At 45.7% G+C, this 14361-nt stretch overlaps 1 long non-coding RNA gene across 2 annotated transcripts in view; it reads right to left on the reverse strand.

The window, feature by feature from the left end:
- Positions 1-374: 374 nt before the first annotated feature.
- Positions 375-14361, reverse strand: part of LOC119973392 — a 67942-nt gene continuing 53955 nt past the window's right edge. For both annotated transcript variants that reach the window (XR_005462302.1, XR_005462303.1), the window contains exon 3: positions 375-984. This is a non-coding gene — a long non-coding RNA (uncharacterized LOC119973392). The remainder of the gene's footprint in view (positions 985-14361) is intronic.

Here is a 14361-nt window from a genome sequence, read left to right on the forward strand (position 1 = left end):
GATTTTGGAGGAATCTCCGGTTAACCTTTTGCGAAGGGAGGAGCATAATGTGGTGATGATGTAGGCAGAGTATGGCTCTCAAAAGGCAGATGGAGCTGAAAACGACAGAGTGCCTTCCTGATCTTATAGTATCTGTAGTCCATCCATTTGGTTCTTTTTCGGTAACAGTGAATCTGCTGCCGTGAGTGCTAACATATCTGATTATCATCAGACAGCATGGACCATGCTACAGGCTGTTTGTTGGGTAAGAAAATCAAACTGGAACCTATGCAATTCAAGGACGGGCAGCAATGTGATGTTGACACCAAATAAACCTCAGGGCTGCAGGGAATCAGTGATGGTTTAACCTTTGCAGGTTGTTCGAAGCTACGAGCTACACTCAGAACATTTATTTCACAAAACACTTCACAACACTGGCAGTGTCAAGGAATGAATACAGAATAGTTACTCAGGAAGGCAGAACTCAACTATATGCCACATTAGGATTCTGTAGTTGTGTGTGTGCAGCCGACTTTTATCCCATGCAGTGGAGTTTCCTTGATTTGCTCAATTCCGGGCAGGATCAATCAGTGATCTTTATTGATTACAGACATTCTAGCTCCCATCCTATCAATTATTCATGAGTCAGATTGCATGAGATTACTGCAAGCATATAAATCAAGATGTGAATAACTTCAGTTTTAACAAATTACAGCTTCTACTTTTGCAACTTTTCCCAGAATCTGTGCTCATGGGAGAAATCGCTGGCATTACTGCATTCATGACTATTGAGATTAAGTAAGAATGATTAGCATTATTTACACATTTTATAACTTCAAGTCTTAAGGATTTCCTGAACGTGCATCACTGTTCCCGCATCATGACGGAATTTGTCTCCTCTCTCTATTCAGGTCTCCTTTATTCCTTGTATTTAATGGGTGGTTTTCCTGCATTATCCGATATGCCAACCAGAGTAGAAATACTTCAATAGCATTTTGTTATAACCTGTAAATAGCAAAGAAATGCAATCATAATTCCATCCCTCTGAAGTACAGAGTTCACTGACCCATAAACAATATAGTTCATTGAAAATTGCTAGCTTGATGATGCCTTGTGTCATACTCCAGGGCAGGGGGGTCGACGAGGGGCGATGGTGTATACATCCTGCATGACCTATTTCAATGCACCTTGCAATCTTCCAGTTTTAAAATCCCATTTTATTAATGGACTATTAATAGGTCAGCGGGAAATATTCTTATTCTCGTCTTCCTCCATGCACTATACATCAGAGTTTCCCTTAACTTTCCTTCTACTGTTGTTTCTATGGTAACATTTCTTGTATCTTCCTCACACTAAGATTATTCTCAGTCCGATAGCTTGGTTGTCCCTGACCTAAACCCCGTTCTATCAGGATGAACGTAAAAATGTATCACTTCAGTGTTCTAGCTGACCCTGCTCTTCAGGACTATTTACTCCCACCTCTGCAATATTGCCCTTCTCTGATCATGGGCATGATTTAACGGGACAAAAAGAGAGTCCCATTGTGGGCACATTTAGCGGGGTGTTTAAAGGCACTTTGCCATTTCTTTTGGCCTCAGCGAGGAATGCCGTGCCAAGGCCGCACTTAGCTCATTCCCTGACACACCATGGAAACCGCACCGCAGTATCCGGATGCTCCCCCCGCCTCTGCACTCAATCTATCGCTCAGTGGCTTCGCGAGCCCCCTCCTCACCCCATAAGGAAAAGGCTTCCCCAGCCCGATCCCTGGCATGAGCAACTTGCACCTGGGCACCTTGGCACTGGCACCCAGTAGTACCAGGGTGGCATTACCAGGGTGCCCAGCTGGCAGTGCCAAGGTGCCCAGGTGCCAATGGGCATGCCAAGGTATTATCCTGCCTAGTGCTTGGCCAGGGGCCTCTAATGGAAACCAGTTTGTGGAAACCTGTGCTAAACGGCGCCATGGCGAGGCCATTAGTTCCCAGGCACTGGCAGATTTAAATGAGTCAGTAATTATGTTAATCTGGATCTCGCCTAGCGAGGGCGAGCTCCAGATTATGATGTCTTGCAAGATCTCATTGAATTCTATGATGTGTTTCGTGCATCACAAAATCGTGAGATTCAACAGCCTTGCCGTGCCGTCAAGTCAGGCGCAACGAGGCTGCTGAACCGCGCCACTTACCTCACCCAACTTCCACTTTCTTGGCCCTGCCTGCCAACCTCATCCGATTCAATGTTCAGCCCATGACCTTCAGCCTTCAAAAAGTGAACTCATGTGCATCCACTAAATCGACTAAAGTGTGACCTCGGCAGGGAGAAACTCCCTGAGGACCAGAAAAAACGGCAAAGTGCCGGCGAATAACGGGGTGAATCTTGGGCACTGCAGCTGAGAAACACATCGCCAAATCTGCCCGAAAGCGGACTTAGTTTCAAGTCCTCTGAATCACCTCCAATGACCGGCTGAGTATTTCAATAATTTTGTTTTTATTTCAGGTTCCCAGAATCTCAGTATTTTGCTATTCTATTAGCTATTTTATTGTCTGCAACAGTACAGAAGGAGGCGATACAGTCCATCGAGTCTGCACTGGCCCTCTGAAAGCACAACCTACCAAGGCCCGAGCCCCCACACTAGGCCCAATCCCCGTAAACCCACCTAGGGGCAATTTAGCACAGTCAATCCACCTAACCTGCACATCTTTGGACTGTGGGAGGAAACTGGAGCACCTGGAGAATACCCACGCAGACATGGCGAGAATGTGCAAACTCCACACAGTCACCCAAGGTCAGAATTGAACGTGGATCTATAGTGCTGTGACGCAGCAGTGCTAACCAATGTGCCACCATGTCATTCAAATAGTTGAAATTTTTAGGGCTGAAGTCACACTTTTCTAGTTCAGGTGAGAGACCTATATTTTTTAGTGTACAGGCAAGAACGTGAACTCAAAGATTTTCCAATTAAGGGGCAATTTAGTGTGGCCAATCCACCCACTCTGCTCATCTTTGGGTTGTGAGGGCAGCACGGTGGTGCAGTGGGTTAGCCCTGTTGTCTCACGGCGCCGAGGTCCCAGGTTCGATCCCGGCTCTGGGTCACTGTCCGTGTGGAGTTAGCACATTCTCCCCGTGTTTGTGTGGGTTTCAACCCCACAACCCAAGGATGTGCAGGGTAGGTGGATTGGCCATGCTAAATTGCCCCTTAATTGGAAAAAATGAATTAGGTACTCTAAAATTTAAAAAAAAAGTCTTTGGGTTGTAGGGGTGAGACCCACACAGACATGAGGGGAATGTGTAAATTCCACACGGCCAGTGACCCAGGGCCGAGATGGAACCAGCGTCCTCGGTGACATGAGGCAGCAGTGCTAACCACTGCGCCACCGTGCCGCCCCAAGAATTTGAACTCTTGATTCAATTAATGAAATATGTGTTTCACAAGTCAGCCTGGGTATGGTATCCTCGACTGGATATTATAAGTAGGGTAATGTACAGCCTGTTGTATTAGTGTATGTGACCGACCTGACATAATAGTTCTACGGAGTCTGTAAAAATTGTACCATGTCTAATTTAATGCTTTTTTTTTACTATACCAAGTAAGGACACTTGGGGCGTGATTTAGCGGACTTAAAACTAAGTCCGGTTTCAGGCGTGTTTGACAGGATGTCTCTCAGCGGCTGCAGCCGAGATTCATCCTGCTATTCACCGGCACTTTGTCAGTTTCTTGGGCCTTGGGGGTTTCTTCCTGCTGGGGTCACACCTTAGTCGGTTGGGGTCGGGGCACCATTTTGACCGGCTGCCCCAATCCCTGCTGTACCCCCCCCTCGGCTTTTTTGTCTCCCCCCCCCCCCCCCTCCGCCCCCCACCCCGCTTACCTCCCTCTAATGGGTAAGCCCACACCGGGGCCCAACCCATGGCATTGCCAACCGGGTACCTGGGCAGCTTGGCACTGCCAGCCTGGCACCTTACCAGTGCCAAGGTGCCCAAGTGCCAGAGGGAGTTCCAGGGTACCAACCTGCCCTGTCCTCGACCACCCGGGGTCTCGAATGACCTGCGGGACCACCCAAGATGCCATCACGTCCGGTCCACGTTTGTGGAAATCAGCACTAATCAGCACTGTTGAGGTCTCACAGGTACAGCCGAATGGCTTATTTAAATATGCTGATCCTGATCACGACCAGTCAGGGTCAGATACACATGGTGCCGGGCGAACGAGTCAGCTGAGTTGCAATTGATCCACTGCCTGGCACTGATCCCAATTTGGGGCTCTCGCGGGATTCACCTGTTACTGCCAGGCGCAGTGTGGTGGCTGAATCAAGTCCTAGCTCAGCATATTACATGTTACATGTTTCTGGTTATTTTCGTGGGTCTGTATATTGAGATCATTTTTTGGTAGTCATAGGGAATGGAGATGCACAGGCTGAACCGAGGCAGCATATATGGCAGATAATTCAGTATTTGAGAGTGGGTGAGTTTGAGCAGTGCATATTCCCCGGAACAGTCGAACTGAGGGAATCTTTGAGAATGCTGGGAGGGCCATAAGGTCCTGTGTGTTATCCTGCAGAAATGAAGAGCTGTACTCACCTTTGCTTCTCTTTGAGGTCTTTAATATCTGACCTCCACTGGTTCTGGGATAATAATCCTGGAACTGACTGCTACACAATGTCTCTCCATTTCAGGTAATCTTGACTTCTGTGAGCCCCAGCACTGGTTCAGAAGAAAATGTTCCTCCTCACTCCGGCTACCCTGCAATCTCTTTGAAACCTTATGCCCCTACAGTACAGACTGTGGGAGGAACCCAATGTGCCTGGAGGAAATCCACACTGGCACAGGGAAAAAGTGCAAACTCCACACAGACCAAGGTCGGAATTGAACCCTGATCCCTGGAGATGTGAGACAGCAGTGCTAATCACTGTGCCACCATGCTCCAAGGTGGGTGTTTACGTATTTAACTGAATATGATAGCACCGTGTGCAGGTTAGGTGGATTGGCCATGCTAAATTGCCCCTTAATGTCCAAAAGGTTAGGTGATGTTACTGGGTTACAGGGTTAGGGTGGAGGCATGGGCTTAAGTAGGATGCTCTTTCCAAGGGCAGGTGCAGACTCGATGGGTCGAATGGCCTCCTTCTTCCTCCTCTATCTATCTTTCTTCCAGTTTTATTTCGAGGGTCTTAGAAAACCCGAATTCTAAAGAGAGATGAGGACAGTTGAACGGAAGAGGTAAGTGCGTTTCCAGTACTGCTTGCAGGTCAGGCGGAGCAGAGTTCCTCCCGTGCCCATTCAATCAAGCTAATTGCTACCCTCCCAGTCATCAGGCATAACCATCTGCTCCCTCTCCATCCAATAAAACCCCTCTATGATCACCGTACCCCATCTCCAAAAAACACTGAAGCTTCAGCTTTTCCAAACTCCTGTGACCACCCCACCCCTCCAGATCTCACTGTACCACCCCTATAAGCCCACAATTGCTTTCCCGAGGATTAGGAAACCCACCTATTCCTTGACTATGCCCTCTTTTAGCATTCTTCGTGTCCGATAGGGAGCCAAGCCTATCAATTAGGGCAGGGAATCTATTTTTTTTTAAAAACATGCATGCTGTGAAATTACAAATCTGCAGTATTCCAGAAAACCTGGGACCCTCAGCATGGCCAGTAAGTAGGCCAGTGAGGTGCAATTCCAGAAAACTCATGCCCCCTTTGAGATTATGAGTTGAAGACACGCTCCTTGAGGTCTGCCTTCAACTCAATGACAGGTACACATTTTAAATACTTTTTTTAATGATTTTAAGTGTTTGAAATGTCTTTGTGAAATTTTATTTTCCACTCCACCCCGGCTCTGCTCACACCCCATCCTGATATCCCTGGCTCCATTCCCACCCCACCTCTGGCATTCCCAGCATTGGCATCGTTCCCCTCCATGACCAGGGCTCCCCTCAACCCTGCTCAAACCCCAAAGGATTAGTGGAGGCAGTGGTGCGGGTGGTTGCAGGGATTGAGTGGCGCTGGGAGTGACAGGGGTCAGGGAGGTGAGCAGAGCCGTGTGGTGCCAAGAGGGGGTTGGAAGGAGGAGTTGGGGGTGACGGGGTTGCTGCCGCCGGGGGGGAGGGTGGAGTTGTAGTTTGCCAGTGGTATTGGGGTGACAGGAGTGCTGCAAGTTTACATGACGACAGGACTCGGTGGGACCATTGATGAGGGCATCCCACGCCAGTCTCAGTGTTTACTGCTACTGGGACAGCACGATCCAGTCCATTTATTTTGAAAGAGAAAATATAAATGGCGGAAAGTAAATGAGAAATTGAAAGAGAGAACAATTCAAGGCAAGATAGAGCAAAGCGTTTCATCCTCTTGATCTTCCATTGACTTGAGTTGGAGAACATGAATGAACGTTAAAAAAAGATCATTCTTGTAAAAATCAATTCATTGAAAAGCATTTTTGTTCTGTGCAAGGCATCAAATAAAGTTGCATGAAAATTTACAACCTAGAATGAAATTCCCCACATTACACATAACACCACACACATTTTATTAATGATGCACTCTGTCTGGGAGTTCATTGGAAACACTACCATCACTGAACCCTAATGGACTGATATGTTTTTAGCAGTAGACTGAAACTTCAAGAGTTGCACGCAAACTGAAACAAATGTTTTCAGGAGGCTTTAATGATGCCAGGTTGTAAATGTGAGCATTATGTGGGCAGTAACCTTTTTGTGCCCTGTTGGACAGTCTGAGTTCTTGGGGCATCTAGCCCTCTCAGCACTTAGCAGTTGTCACTGCAAATGTATACCTTGTTTCACTGGAATCTTCGGAAGCAAAGCGCATCAATTAAAATAGCAGCACATGATGACTCCTTAAAATAAGCATGTCTCAAAGCTTTTAATGTGGTGAACATGAAAGAGAAAGGGCATCCGCCCCTCGAGGCCTATGCTTTCGCACCACACCCAAAAATTTAAAACTTGGCGCTTTATCATCAGAAGTTATTGAAATTTGGCATTTCATTCAAACAATATCTGCCCTTTGCAGCTTTTGTTTTTCTCCAATGCTGCTTATCTACCTGAACTTTCATGTTTTTTCCCCATGTTTTATCCTGTTATTGCAATTTCAATACTTTTGGGGGCCCAAATTGGGAAAACAGTAAGATTTTTCACAGAAGTGTGCGGTTTTAAAAAATATGATTTAGCAGATGAATTTTCCTCATATTACTCATGTTTTTAAACTCTGAGTGACTTCTCAGGTCTAAATGTTAATTTGTAGCATTACTCGCACAATTACACTGATTCACTGCTCGTTAAGAAATCAAAGTAAAGAGCTAAAATCTACATTGCGTGACATTACCTGAGGTGAAAAGATTGTGGAGGTAAATTAGTACTTATTAATTGGCAAATGTCTAACTTGGCTTCAGAAGTTGAAGATAGTGAAGGGTGGGAACGTCTGATGAATTCAAGACTCCCGTTTGAACTCCTGGCTCGAACTAATCAATATTTCTTAAGTGGGTTTGTGGATAGGAGGAAGATCATGGTTTGAAGCTTATGACGAATAAGAGAAAAGGGATTGAAACACTTAAATTAACAATAAACTAGGGAAAAATAATGGAATGAAAGAGGTTGGAGCTGAGTGGTAAAACAGGAATCACTTATGAAACAATAAAACACTCTTTGCAGGAGAGGTGCAAATGCAGAAAGCGAGGATTAGAGTAGATAACTGCACTTGAATGTTGAGCGGGCACAAAGGACCAAATTGGCTTGTCCTTCCGTGTTGTAACTCCTACTGGGGCTAACTTTAACCTTCAAAAATGGGTGGGTTTGTGTCAGATGTGAAGATAAAGCTGACAAAAATTGAAACCCGAAATCAGCCTGCCTCCAATCCATCCACCTCTGGTTTTAACAGGGGCAATATGCGTGTGCTGTTGGCATGGGGCTGCAGTTGATCAATCTGCTCTCAAGAGATGAGTCGGTCAGTAAATTATTTTCAGGAGACAGGGTGCACACATGTTTACATGCTTTCTATTTTTAGCAAACATCAGTCGGGTTTCCATGGCCTCAGGTTAACCCCCCCCCCGCCCTTATAATCCCAGTTACATACACCCAACAATCAAGCATTGAGCCAAAGTGATTGTAAGCATTTCATACATGTGGTGGCTCGGAACATACACTGTGGGGTTCCAGTAGTTAACAAAGGGATTTATTGAGGAAAGACAAAGGCAGTTAAGTAACAGACATCGAGGGCAGCACGGTAGCGCAGTGATTAGCATTGCTGTCTCACAGCGCCGAGGTCCCAGGTTTGATCCCGGTTCTGGGTCACTGTCCATGTGCAGTTTGCACATTCTCCCCATGTTTGCGTGGGTTTTGCCCCCACAACCTGAAGATGTGCAGAATAGGTGGATTGGCCAAGCTAAATTTGCCCCTTAATTGGAAGAATTTAATTGGGTACTCTAAATTTATGGGGGAAAAAGTAACAGGCACAGAACTCAATATACTGAGTCTCGGCACTTTGGTTCCGGGGTCCATACTGCCCGGGGTTCTGTTCCCAGGGCCCCGCGCAAACTACCTAGTGGCCGGGTTTCGAGTACTCCTGTGCGATTGGTCCTGGGCCAGTCACATGGTCTGTCGAGTCCACCCCCTTAAAGGCGCCACACTACCATAATGCAAATATGCAATGATTTTTCCCATTTATCAGACAGTTTGTGAGGTGGGATGGTTCGGGGCGAGGCTCAAGCCAATACCAATCAATAATTAAGGCAGTTGGATAGCTGACAAACTGTAATATATATTACAGTTACTAAATGACTTGGGCACAATTGTCAGTTGCTAATATGATGAAATCAGGCCTTACATTCAACTTGGAATATGCTGCAATATTTATAAAGGGAAAACTAGCAAAAGCAATGTAATTGCGTTTCACAGTTAGTAATATGAATATTCCAGCTTTTAGATGTGACAGTAAGGACCACATACATGTGTGCATTAGCCCACTAGTACTGATATTTTAAATGTATTTGCAGGCACTGGCATCTTCTGTTCTCCATTGTAAAACACTCAATGTCAAAATGTCAAAGTCCATAAAGGAGTTGAGTCCATAAATTTGTTTTCCAAGTTGTTTGAGTCCAATGAAGAAAGTGAGAAGATATTGTGATAAACGTTATATGTTATATTTCCTATTTGTTGCAGTAATGTTATTAAAAATCCTGGTTTAAAATACATACTGCAGTATGTCTGCTAAAGCTGTAATTAAGGTGTTGTAAAAGAGTGAGGTGGTTCATGTTTTCAACCATTTACTTGGTTACAGATGATATGTTGTTATGATTGCTGGAGATTCCCTAGAGAGTAGATAATTTATGAGGGATTGTATTTAGTCCTAGCTAAGCAGGTCATGAAACTTAGTGGAATACAGATGATGTAATTAATGGGCTTGTCTGTTGCTATTTAGTCCATGATAAGATCTTAAGTTCAACAGCAGTTTGTCATAGAATTTGTGTCTGACAGGACAGATGTGTACTGGATCTGTTCTTGAAAGGAATTATCTCCAAAAGTCTCTACACAGCTAAGCAAGTAGCCTGTTTTGTTAACTTTATTTATAAGTGGCATCTGAACCGTTTTGGGTTGCTTCATTGGAATTGGTGGCAGGTGTCGATAGTAAGTTCAAGTTTTTGCCTTTTATGTAAGAACTGTTTAATTGATAATTCCAAAGCTATTTCTTTGATGTTAACATGGTTAATTATGTGTTTAAATTAAAGTTTGTTTTAACATTAGAGATACCTACTAGTCAAAGTCATCACGCCTGGGGTGAAGTATCCTTTACTCACAGCTTTACAAATTAAAGAAAAATTTTTGGGGTTCTCATTCGGTATCCAAACAAATGTTGAAGTCTGGCCCAGTATCCTAACAAAGTGAGATACACACAAATTGTGAAAAGGGCAGCACATTATATAGAAAGCTACTGTGACATTTCAGTACTTATTTAGTTAAAGAAGACATTTTCAAAGTGCTATTCTACAATCCAAACCCACTTAGCAGTCTTCGTTATGATTGACATTTTAAATAGCCATGCTAAAATATTCTGGATTAACATCATATGTATTCTTGTATTAGTTTGCTTTTTCAGAGATATATATACACATCTGTCATGACCATACCAGGCATTTGGCTTTGGATGTTGAAAGAAAGCAATATTTTAATTCTTCTACAGCAAGGAGATCAGTGCCAAAGAGGAAAAGACTGTGAAAAGGCTTTGGCTAGAACATGCAGAGGAATTAACCCCTTTGAAGTAAGGAAGAGGATTATACATTTTTTAAAGAAAGAGTTTGAGGTTTATTTGGCTTTGAAAACCATGGGCTTTTTTGATATTATCTAAATTTAGACAGTAGCTTACAAAATATAAGGGGCAGTTTTTCAAGGTAAGGTTGGCAACCCAACGATTGGCTGAATTCTGGGTCCTGGCACTGCACCGCCACAACCTCACAGGAGCAATGCTATTTTAAAATTCAAATGGCTAATTGGCCAGGGGTCAAACTCAATGCCACATTGGAGGTGTCAAGTGCCTCGAGAAGGTGAGCGGTAGCCATGTTGGGGGTTGCCACTGTCTTGCTGAAGAGAGCATGCAGCTCTTCAGAGGGTTGGCAGTGTCAGGAGGATTGGAAGGGGCCATGATGGCAAAATGAAAGGCTAGCCCTGGTACAAAGCAAGTAGGTCCTGGAGAAAAACATCAGGTTAAAAAACAAAGACACGTGACCCCACTGCAAATCCAGTAGTTGTGCGCCAAACTGTTTGGGCTCACCAAAATAAATTTGAAAATTAATTCTGTACAGGGCGGGTCCCTTACCATGCTCCTTAAGGAACTTATTTAAATTGAATGTTGTTGCAGCATCAGGAGTATCGCCTGCTGGCCAGAGAACAGTTACACTACTTTTCAGGAATGCCTGCTAAACCACATGTCAATCAGGCAGTGATGAGGTGAGCGATGGGCCTTCCTCTCGAATCAAGTTATGGGGACAGGAGTTTGGAACAATCACAAGCTGGCAGCTCTTGTGCTCAGCACTGCAACTGGAGGGCAGCATGGTGGCACAGTAGTTAGCATTGCTGCCTAAGGCACTGAGGACCCGGGTTCGAATCCCAGCCCAGGGTCACTGAACGTGTGGAGTTTGCACATTTCCCTCGTGCCAACGTGGGTTTTACCCCCACAACTCAAAGATGTGCAGGTAGGTGGATTGGTCACACTAAATTGCCCCTTAATTGGATAAAAAATAACTGAGTATTCTAAATTTATTTTAAAAAACATTGCAAATGGAGAGGCCATAGTTGCTGTCGGAACGACAGGCACCAGAGTGTCAGGATCACGAAGAGACTAAGGTCCAAGTAAATTTGGAGGGGGTTGGTTGAGGAGGGAGGTCATGGAGAGAGGGGTGCAAGGAAGTCAGCAACACAGGTAGGCGTGGTGCCCTTAGACTCCCACCTTCTCAATGTGCAGCCCTTTGATCGAGCACTGAGCACCTTTGATCAAAGTGCAGCCGCCTGCCCAGGAGGCGAAAGGCTTGTCGCACAAGATTACCTGTTGGCCATGCTGCACCTGAAACTGCTTTAATCATAAAATCATGAAATCATAGAATCCCTATAGTGCAGAAGGAGGCTATTTGGCCCATCGAGACTGCACTGGAATGGGGCGGCATAGTGACATAGTGGTTAGCACTGCTGCCTCAAAAAGTCAGGGATCCGGGTTCAATTCTGTCTGTGTAGAGTTTTCACTTTCTTCACGTGCCTGCGTGGGTTTCCTCTGGATGCATTGGTTTCCTCCCACAGCCCAAAGACGCAGGTTAAGTGGATTGGCCATGGCAAAATTGTCCCTTAGTGCTCAAACGTTAGGTGGTTTTACGGGTTTACTAGGGAGAGTGCTCTTTCAGAGGGTCAGTGCAGACCCGATGGGCTAAATGGCCTCCTTCTACAGTGTAGGGATTCTATGATCCTCTGAAAGAGCACCCTACATAGGCCTTCTCCCCCGCCCTATCCCCATAACCCCATGTAGCATGCACTTCTTTGGACAATAAAGGGTGATTTAGCATGGCCGATCAACCCAACCTGCATTTCTTTGGACTGTGGGAGGAAACTGGAGCACCCGGAGGAAATCCACACAGACATGGGAGGGGGAGGTGGGTCTCCCGATTATAGGGGTCCCTGTGGGGAGGTCCCCCTCTTACAGGGGTCCCTGTGGCGGGAGGGGTCTGGTAGAGGAGGCATCGGCAAGCAGTGCATTGTTGCGGGGGGTGGGGGTGGCCCTCGGTAGGGTGTGAATGGTCTCTATCAGCATGGCCCTGGCGTGGTGGAACTTGCGATGGGCCAAGGGGGCAAACTTTGCCCCCTTGGTCCACCGCAAGGTCCACCACGCTGGTAGAGACCACATGTGATCCACGGCCGCATGATTCCCGGCTGCGGGTAGCGGAGAATCACAGGAAGCTGGAATATAGGGCGCTGGGCCATTTATGACCATTTGCATTTATTTACACCCCCCCCCCCCCCCCCACCAGCGCGCATCATGAAATCATGAACCTCGTTCACGCCGCCAGCGGGGGTTATAGCATCGTGTTGGGCACTGATCCCAATTTACCCCCGATGTCCGCTTCTCTGTCCCATCGGGAATGCATTCTGGGCATCCTAGGATGAGGAATCCCATCCTTAAATGTCTTACCAGAACACCACACAGAGTTCACCAGCAATGCTGTTTTCAGGAGAAAACTGTGAACACAGTTTGATTTGTTATTACCACCTGATACTTCAGAAATTGTCAAACAACAAACAGAAGCACAGATTGCTAGGAGAGAACAGAACTCCAAATGGTGGCGTTTCAATCAAGGAGGATGAACGCGAGCCAGCGAGCGCTAAATATTGTGGTTACAGCACTTAGAGTAAAGAAGAAGAATGAGGCAAAGCTAATATCTATTTTGTGGAAGCTGTCAATCACAGCCCACAACGACAAATGAATGAACGGGTTACAGCTAAGGGATCTGAGGGGTTTAGAAACAGCCGTTCTCTTTCCAGGAATGGACACGTTGTGCTTCCCGCTGAGTGTTGTAACTGTAATTTTTTTCACTGCCTTTGTCTGGACTGCTCTCTCGCCTCCAGATAGGGATCTGGGGTGGGGGGTGGTCCCTTTAGTTAGCGAGTATCTGTGGGGGTCCTTTTAGTTAAGAGGTCCCTGTGTGGGTGATCCTATTTGGGGGGTCCTTCTGGGGGTCTCCCTATGAAAGCGGGGGTTGGCTCGGGGCTGAATAGAGGTGTAGGGTTGGCCAGCTGCCTGACTTCACTGCCGTGCCATCCGCACAAAATGATGGCCTGATAGCGGAATTTCCCCGGGAATCCCTCATATTCCTCACCATGCATAAACGGTGAGGGATACTGAATTGCTTCAGTAGTAATTCTCCTCTGGCGGGAGAACATCGGCGGGGAGAACCTCCGTTCCACCGCACCCATTTTCGGGTTCGGCGCGCCCCCATCGGCAGCAGAATTCTCTGTCACGGCAGCTGGCCAATGAGGTTTCCCGTTGTGGATACCCCCACACCATCGGGTAATCCGCGGACATGAGTGCGCTGCCGGCGTAACGGAGGATCCTGCCGACAGAGAATCCAGCCCATAGATTCCCAAGCGGAGAATCCTGCCCAATGTCAATTTTTCAAGTTAGTTTAATGTCAAATGAATAGTTTAGTTGTGTGTGCAATTTGTATGTGTCATATAATGATTTGAAATTTTCTTAATCACTGTGATAGCCTTCATAGTTCTTTGTCAAATGTTATTCTAATGTGAATTGTATATTCAAAAGCAAAATCAAATTGCCTGAAAATCTGTACTTCAAGATCAAAAAGCTAAAAAGCTGATGACTGAAACACTTCATAAGTTCTCACTGAATTCTATTTAAACGTCTCCAGTTCCTGTTTGAGCTGTTGCAGTGCAATACATTACATTAAAACCAATAATGGTATGTGAATGTGAAACATACTGAAAACTGGCTTTATGCTGCCAAAGGAATTTGTTCAGTGAACCATCATTAAGCATTGTATTGCCTCAGAAGTAATTCTTGCAAAAATTGTCTCGCTCAATTTCATCACTTGAGTGGGAGAATTGTGGTTGAACACACACTCCAGGGTGGACATTGTGAGAGGGTGGGGAGGGAGGATTTTACGCGACCTGCGAGAGTGGGAAACCTGGTAGGCTGGATGACCTAATTAGGCCGGAGCTGAAATGTTGCCTTCCTGAAGATGGTATCAAATTTAGAGCTGAACTCAACGATGTCTTTGTGGTGGATTAGTTGTTGAACCATGCCATCATGCCATCCAGAGGTGGGTTTCTCTTTGTAAGTCATTTGCATGCCATGAATACTCATTATATTAAAACATTTTGTGATTGCGTCCTAACTC

The sequence above is a fragment of the Scyliorhinus canicula genome, chromosome 11 (genome assembly GCF_902713615.1).
Source record: "Scyliorhinus canicula chromosome 11, sScyCan1.1, whole genome shotgun sequence".
Classification (NCBI taxonomy): domain Eukaryota; kingdom Metazoa; phylum Chordata; class Chondrichthyes; order Carcharhiniformes; family Scyliorhinidae; genus Scyliorhinus; species Scyliorhinus canicula.